We start from the raw sequence: 8,752 nt of genomic DNA on the forward strand, positions 1-8,752 counted from the left end.
GCTTCCGCAAGGTGGTGAAGCAGCCGCAGTCGGTTTCAGCGTAGGTGTTATCGCTCTTACGCCTTTCTTTTTCTTCTTCGGTTGACATCTTTCTAGGCCTTCTTCTTGACTTAAAAAACAGGGCCCCACATTCTCTTGAATGGGCCCCTGCCGCCTCCGTAGTCGGACCCGCGGGAGGGTCCTCAAGCTCCCGCCGTGTGGATCCCCGCGCTGATCTCCTAGAAGCGACGGAGCGGGAGGAGCGGGAGGCGGAAGAGCGGAGCGCGGGAGGAGCGGGAGGCGGGAGAAGTCGGTGGAGGCATGTGCCGACGCGGCTGCCAAGGCCCAGGCGAAGGCCGCGACCACGGAGGAGGTGGAGGCCCAGCAGAACCAACCTCCACTGCTCGTCATCCCCCTTCGTGCCGCGGCACCTGACACTCCAGTGCCCCCCGACGGAGGAGACCAGCTGCGGCCAGCCGGCGAAGGGGAAGGAGGTGGAACCGACGCCGCCGACTGGAAAGGGCCAAGGTGGCCAGCCCGACGCGCCGCCCGCACAGCCGGCCGGAGGTGAGCCGACTGTCGGGGCCGACCTTGTGGTCATGTCGTCGTCCCGTCGGCGTGCGGAGAAGGCGACTTCAGCGCCAGATCCTCACAACGCCGCTGGCGCTGGCTAGTCGGCCCAGGACCTGGAACCGGCTAGCGATAGCTCGTCCGGGTGGACGCCGGGCGGTGGGACGGCCGTGCTAAACATGGCGGCGCAGGACGTATGGAACCGGCTTCAGGCTCAAGCTACTGCGCTGAAGCAATACACCCAAGAATTTCTCACGACGCGAATTGTGATCTGGGTGAGTCCTTCTGTTTTTCATTGATTGCTCCTGATTTCCTCCGTGGGGCGTGTCAGCGCACCCACTGGGTGTAGTCCCCGAGTTCCGAGTCGGCTGCTGAGCAGGCGGCTTGGAACTTCTTGGTAGACTCTAATTGTCGTCTTGTTCTTACTTGTATCACTTATCTCGTCTGCAGGAGTATCATAACCTCCGCGCGGCTGCCTTCAACTCCCAGGCCCAGGAGTTGAATTAGAAAACCACCGATCTGACCGAGAGCCGGAGTAAGTGCTTCATCTTTTGTCTCAAGTGGGGGCACGTCAGTGCATCCACTGGGTGTAGTCCCTGAGATTCGGGCCGACTGCTGAGTAGTTGGGTTGAATCTGTTCCTGACAACTTCTTTCTTCATATCTGCAGGGGCCAATGCTGACTTGAGGAGCCAGCTGAGCGGAGCCCGGACCGCCCTTCGCACCAAGGAGGCCGAGTGCGCCGCCCTGGCTCAAGAGCGTGACCGCCTGGCCAAGAAGCTGGCCGACCAGGAGGAGAGCCACAAGGCGGCCCTGAAGGCGGCGCAGGATAGCGAGGCCGCCCTTAAAGCCGAATACGAGACCGAGGCGGTGAACTGGGCCGAGGCCAGGCAGGCGCTGAGTCAAGGCTATAGCCGGGTAGAAGATTTGATCGACAGTGAGCCGCCTTCTTCGTCATTTCTTTGCCTGCCTCCTACTATCTGGTTCGTCCTTTGACTTTATGCCATTGCTTTCTTCTTTGTGCAGATTACTTTCCCGGTTACTCTACAGGCGCCACTCAAGCCATCGAGGCCTATCGCGACGCACGACAGCAGGCGGGGGCCGAGGTTGCACCGGGTGCCAGCCGGTCGCTTGAGGAGCAGCTTCTGGCGCTTCAAGCCCGCCTGTAGCCGGCCCACCGCATGCTCCGCTGTCTTCAGCACGCCGGGGCGCAAGTGCTAGCCGCTCTCTGGCCCAGCGAGGTGATCTCGCGCACCCCAAGTCGGACCGCCGACTGGCTGGAGGTCGCAGTCGGCCGCTTCGAGGCTTGGAAGGCGTCAGCGGCCCGGTTCGGCGCTGGGCGGGCACTGGAGTTCATCCGAGCTTGGTATCCTGGGCTGAACTTGGACTAGCTGAGCACCTGGCGGCAGGAGGCTGGCGAGGAGCTGGAGGCGGTGCGGCCGGCTATCATCCAGCACGCCTCGGCGATCGCCGAGTATACCGACACCAGCGCCTTTGCTCCTGAGGTGGATGACACCGGCGTCGCTTAGCCGGAGGAGTGGTTCGGGCTGAACCCGGCCGAAGGTGAGGACTCGGCGGAGGAGATTGCCTCCAGTGATGAGGGCGAAGGGGAAGAGGGAGAGGATGATGAAGACGCTGCGCCGGATGGTGAAGCGACCAGCCCGCCTCAGCCCGGCCGTGCCTCTAGCAACGATGCCGAGACTCGCCAGCCGGTCCCTCCAGCCGGCACCGCCGACTCCACCAACCTGCCCAACTCGCCCGTCGTTCCCCTGGCTTGATCCGCTGTCCTTTCTTTCCTGCTTGTTACTCTTTTGAACAATCTTTAAATTTGCGCAGTTCCACCCACTGGGGGTGTATTCAGACTATGTGGAATGTTAGCCTTTCGAAGGTCTTTTGTGTAAATATTATGCATGTGTTTGGCTTCCGTTCACGTTTGCTTTTCATCCTTTCGGCTTTTTCCTTTGCCGCCTTTCCTTGGCCGCCGCCTTCCCAGCCGGACAGCTGCTCTGCAGTCTGTGGCTAGAGAAGGACTTGGTTGTTTTGGGAAGGCAAGTACTCGAGCTTTCTTAGATTGCAGCAAGGTGAACGGGAGGCCGGCCAGCCGACTGCTCTAGTAGCCGGCTTGCGCGGCGGGAGGCCGGCTCGCGTTATATAAGTTCATTGGTCCTTAGCCGTTTTTCATGAGGGCATCCTTTCCTGCCCTTGGCTCTTGCCAGTCGGACAGTCGATTCTTCAAGCTGCTGTGGGGTTTCGTAGTAATTTCAAAAAAAATCCTACGCACACGCAAGATCATGGTGATGTATAGCAACGAGAGGGGGAGAGTGTGATCTACGTATCCTTGTAGATCGACAACGGAAGCATTTAACTTGGTTGATGTAGTCGTACGTCTCCACGGCCCGACCGATCAAGCACCGAAACTATGGCACCTCCGAGTTCTAGCACACGTTCAGCTCGATGACGATCCCCGGACTCCGATCCAGCAAAGTGTCGGGGAAGAGTTCCGTCAGCACGATGGCGTGGTGATGATCTTGATGTTCTACTGTCGCAGGGCTTCGCCTAAGCACCGCTACAATATTATCGAGGACTATGGTGGAAGGGGGCACCGCACACGGCTAAGACTATGATCACGTGGATCAACTTGTGTGTCAAGGGGTGCCCTCTGCCCCCGTATATAAAGGATCAAGGGGAGGAGGCCGGTCGGCCCTCTATGGCGCGCCAAGGAGGAGTCCTCCTCCTAGTAGGAGTAGGACTCCTACTAGGAGGGGGAAAGAAGTGGGGAGGGAGAGGGAAAGGGGGGCGCCGCCCCCCCCTGTTGGGTTTCGTAGTAATTTCACAAAATTTCCTACGCACACGCAAGATCATGTGATGCATAGCAACGAGGGGAGAGTGTTGTCTACGTACCCAACGCAGACCGACTGCGGAAGCGATGACACGACGTAGAGGAAGTAGTCGTACGTCTTCACGATCCAACCGATCAAGCACCGAAACTACGGCACCTCCGAGTTCGAGCACACGTTCAGCTCGATGACGATCCCCGGACTCCGATCCAGCAAAGTGTCGGGGAAGAGTTCCGTCAGCACGACGGCGTGGTGACGATCTTGATGAACTACAGCAGCAGGGCTTCGCCTAAACTCCGCTACAGTATTATCGAGGTATATGGTGACTGGGGGCGCCGCACACGGCTAAGGAATAGATCACGTGGATCAACTTGTTGTCCCTCTGGTGCTAGCCTTGCCCCTCTATTTATATGTTGAGCCCCGGGGTCGAAACTTGGAGCAAAAGCCTCCTCAAAGTCGGTTTTGCCCGAAAGGCAAGAGTCCCACTCGGACTCCAGGACCAAACGCCACAATCCTTGGCGTCTGGCCCAGACGCCATGGGCCTCGGCGTCCGGCCCAGGGCCAGACGCCAGGGTCTCCGGCGTTTGGCCCCCTGGCCTCCGCAAAACTCCTTTTGCACCAACCTAAAGCCTCATGGGCTAGACCCCTTGGCCTAACCATATCATCCAATATATGAATCTTTACGTCTCGACCATTTCGAGACTCCTCGTCATGTCCCCGATCTCATCCGGGACTCCGAACTCCTTCGGTACATCAAAACATGTAAACTCATAATATAACTGCCATCGTAACCTTAAGCGTGCGGACCCTACGGGTTCGAGAACAATGTAGACATGACCGAGACACGTCTCCGGTCAATAACCAATAGCAGGACCTGGATGCCCATATTGGCTCCTACATATTCTACGAAGATCTTTATCGGTCAGACTGCATAACAACATACGCTGTTCCCTTTGTCATCGGTATGTTACTTGCCCGAGATTCGATCGTCGGTATCCAATACCTAGTTCAATCTCGTTAATGGCAAGTCTCTTTACTCGTTCCGTAATACATCATCTCACAACTAACATATTAGTTGTAATGCTTGCAAGGCTTATGTGATGTGTATTACCGAGAGGGCCCAGAGATACCTCTCCGACAATCGGAGTGACAAATCCTAATCTCGAAATACGCCAACCCAACATCGACCATTGGAGACACCTGTAGTACTCCTTTATAATCACCCAGTCACGTTGTGACATTTGGTAGTACCCAAAGTGTTCCTCCGGTAAACGGGAGTTGCATAATCTCATAGTCATAGGAACATGTATAAGTCATGAAGAAAGCAATAGCAACATACTAAACGATCAGGTGCTAAGCTAATGGAATGGGTCATGTCAATCAGATCATTCAACTAATGATGTGACCTCGTTACTCAAATAACAACTCTTTTGTCTATGGTTAGGAAACATAACCATCTTTGATTAACGAGCTAGTCAAGTAGAGGCATACTAGTGACACTCTGTTTGTCTATGTATTCACACATGTATTATGTTTCCGGTTAATACAATTCTAGCATGAATAATAAACATTTATCATGATATAAGGAAATAAATAATAACTTTATTATTGCCTCTAGGGCATATTTCCTTCAGTCTCCCACTTGCACTAGAGTCAATAATCTAGATCACATCACCATATGATTAACATCGATAGTTCACATCATCATGTGATTAACACCCATAGTTCACATCGTCATGTGACCAACACCCAAAGGGTTTACTAGATTCGGTAATCTAGTTCACATCGCTATGTGATTAACACCCAAAGAGTACTAAGGTGTGATCATGTTTTGCTTGTGAGAGAATCTTAGTCAACGGGCCTGCCAAATTCAGATCCGTATGTATTTTGCAAAATTCTATGTCTACAATGCTCTGCACGGAGCTACTCTAGCTAATTGCTCCCACTTTCAATATGTATCCAGATTGAGACTTAGAATCATCTGGATCAGTGTCAAAAACTTGCATCGACGTAACCGTTTACGACGAACACTTTTGTCACGTCCATAATCGAGAAACATATCTTTTTTTTTACTAAGGATAATTCTGACCGCTGTCCAGTGATCTACTCCTAGATCACTATTGTACTCCCTTGCCAAATCAGTGCAGGGTATACAATAGATCTGGTATACAACATGACATACTTTATAGAACCTATGGCCAAGGCATAGGGAATGACTTTCATTCTCTTTCTATCTTCTGCCGTGGTCGGGCTTTGAGTCTTACTCAACTTCACACCTTGTAATACAGGCAAGAACTCTTTCTTTGACCGCTCCATTTTGAACTACTTCAAAATATTGTCAAGGTATGTACTCATTGAAAAAACTTATCAAACGTCTTGATCTATCTCTATAGATCTTGAAGCTCAATATGTAAGCAGCTTCACCGAAGTCTTTCTTTGAAAAAACTCCTTTTAAACACTCCTTTATGCTTTACATAATAATTCTACATTATTTCCGATCAACAATATGTCATTCACATATACTTATCAGAAATGTTGTAGTGCTCCCACTCACTTTCTTGTAAATACAGGCTTCACCGCAAGTCTGTATAAAACTATATGCTTTGATCAACTCATCAAAGCGTATATTCCAACTCCGAGATGCTTGTACCAGTCCATAGATGGATTGCTGGAGCTTGCATATTTTGTTAACACCTTTAGGATCGACAAAACCTTCTAGTTGCATCATATATAACTCTTCTTCCAGAAATCCATTCAGGAATGCAGTTTTGACATCCATCTGCCAAATTTCATAATCATAAAATGCGGCAATCGCTAACATGATTCGGACGGACTTAAGCATCGCTACGGGTGAGAAGGTCTCCTCGTAGTCAATCCCTTGAACTTGCCGAAAACCTTTTGCGACAAGTCGAGCTTTGTAGACAGTAACATTACCATCAGCGTCAGTCTTCTTCTTAAAGATCCATTTATTCTCAATTGCTTGCCGATCATCGGGCAAGTCAACCAAAGTCCATACTTTGTTCTCATACATGGATCCCATCTCAGATTTCATGGCTTCAAGCCACTTTGCGGAATCTGGGCTCACCATCGCTTCTTCATAGTTCGTAGGTTCATCATGATCTAGTAGCATGACTTCCAGAACAGGATTACCGTACCACTCTGGCGCGGATCTTACTCTGGTTGATCTACAAAGTTCAGTAGTATCTTGATCTGAAGTTTCATCATCATTATCATTGGCTTCCTCACTAACTGGTGTAGGTGTCACTGAAACAGTTTTCTGTGATGAACTACTTTCCAGTAAGGGAGCAGGTACAGTTACCTCGTCAAGTTCCACTTTCCTCCCACTCACTTCTTTCGAGAGAAACTCCTTCTCCAGAAAGTTTCTGAATTTAGCAACAAAAGTCTTGCCTTCGGATCTGTGATAGAAGGTGTATCCAATAGTTTCCTTTGGATATCCTATGAAGACGCACTTCTCCGATTTGAGTTTGAGCTTATCAGAATGAAACTTTTTCATATAAGCATCGCAACCCCAAATTTAAGAAACGACAGCTTAGGTTTCTTGCCAAACCATAGTTCACACGGTGTCGTCTCAACAGATTTAGATGGTGCCCTATTTAACGTGAATGCAGCTGTCTCTTAATGCATAACCCCAAAACGATAGTGGTAGATCGGTAAGAGACATCATAGATCGCACCATATCTAATAAAGTACGGTTATGACGTTCGGACACACCATTACATTGTGGTGTTCTAGGTGGCATGAGTAGTGAAACTATTTCACATTGTTTTTAACTGAAGGCCAAACTCGTAACTCAAATACTCTTCTCTACGATTAGATCGTAGAAACTTTATTTTCTTGTTACGATGATTTTTCACTTCACTCTGAAATTCTTTGAACTTTTCAAATATTTCAGACTTATGTTTCATCAAGTAGATATACTCATATCTGCTCAAATCATCTGTGAAGATCAGAAAATAATGATACCTGTCGCGAGCCTCAATATTCATCGGACCACATACATCAGTATGTATGATTTCCAACAAATCTATTGCTCGCTTCATTGTTCCAAAGAACAGAGTCTTAGTCATCTTGCCCATGAGGCATGGTTCGCAAGCATCAACTGATTCATAATCAAGTGATTCCAAAAGCCCATCAGTATGGAGTTTCTTCATGCGCTTTACACCAATATGACCTAAACGACAGTGCTACAATCAAGTTGCACTTATCATTATTAACTTTGCATCTTTTGGTTTCAATATTATGATTATGTGTATCACTACGATCGAGATCCAACGAACTATTTTCATTGGGTGTGTAACCATATAAGGTTTCATTCATGTAAACAGAACAACAATTTATTCTCTTACTTAAATGAATAACCGTATTACAATAAACATGATCAAATCATATTCATGCTCAACGCAAACACCAAATAACACTTATTCAGGTTCAACACTAATCCCGAAAGTATAGGGAGTGTGCGACGATGATCATATCAATCTTGGAACCACTTCCAACACACATCGTCACTTCACCCTTAACTAGTCTCTGTTTATTCTGCAACTCCCGTTTCGAGTTACTAATCTTAGCAACTGAACTAGTATCAAATACTGAGGGTTTGCTATAAACACTAGTAAAGTACACATCAATAACATGTATATCAAATATACTTGTGTTCACTTTGCCATCCTTTTTATCCACCAATCACTTGGGGTAGTTCCGCTTCCAGTGACCAGTCCCTTTGCAGTAGAAGCACTTAGTCTCAGGCTTAGGACCAGACTTGGGCTTCTTCACTTGAGCAGCAACTTGCTTGCTGTTCTTCTTGAAGTTCCCCTTCTTCCCTCTGCCCTTTGAAACCAGTGGTCTTGTCTACTATCAACACTTGATGTTTTTTCTCGATTTCTACCTTCGTCAATTTCCGCATTACGAAGAGCTTGGGAATCGTTTCCGTTATCCCTTGCATATCATAGTTCATCACGAAGTTCTACTAACTTGGTGATGGTGCCTAGAGAATTCTGTCAATCACTATCTTATCTGGAGGATTAACTCCCACTTGATTCAAGCGATTGTAGTACTCAGACAATCTGGGCACATGCTCACTAGTTGAGCGATTCTCCTCCATCTTTTAGCTATAGAACTTGTTGGAGACTTCATATCTCTCAACTCGGGTATTTGCTTGAAATATTAACTTCAACTCCTGGAACATCTCATATGGTCCATGACGTTCAAAACGTCTTTGAAGTCCCGATTCTAAGCCATTAAGCATGGTGCACTAAACTATCAAGTAGTCATCATATTGAGCTAGCTAAACGTTCATAACGTCTGCATCTGCTCCTGCAATAGGTCCGTCACCTAGCGGTGCATTAAG

The sequence above is a fragment of the Triticum aestivum genome, chromosome 5A (genome assembly GCF_018294505.1).
Source record: "Triticum aestivum cultivar Chinese Spring chromosome 5A, IWGSC CS RefSeq v2.1, whole genome shotgun sequence".
NCBI lineage: Eukaryota > Viridiplantae > Streptophyta > Magnoliopsida > Poales > Poaceae > Triticum > Triticum aestivum.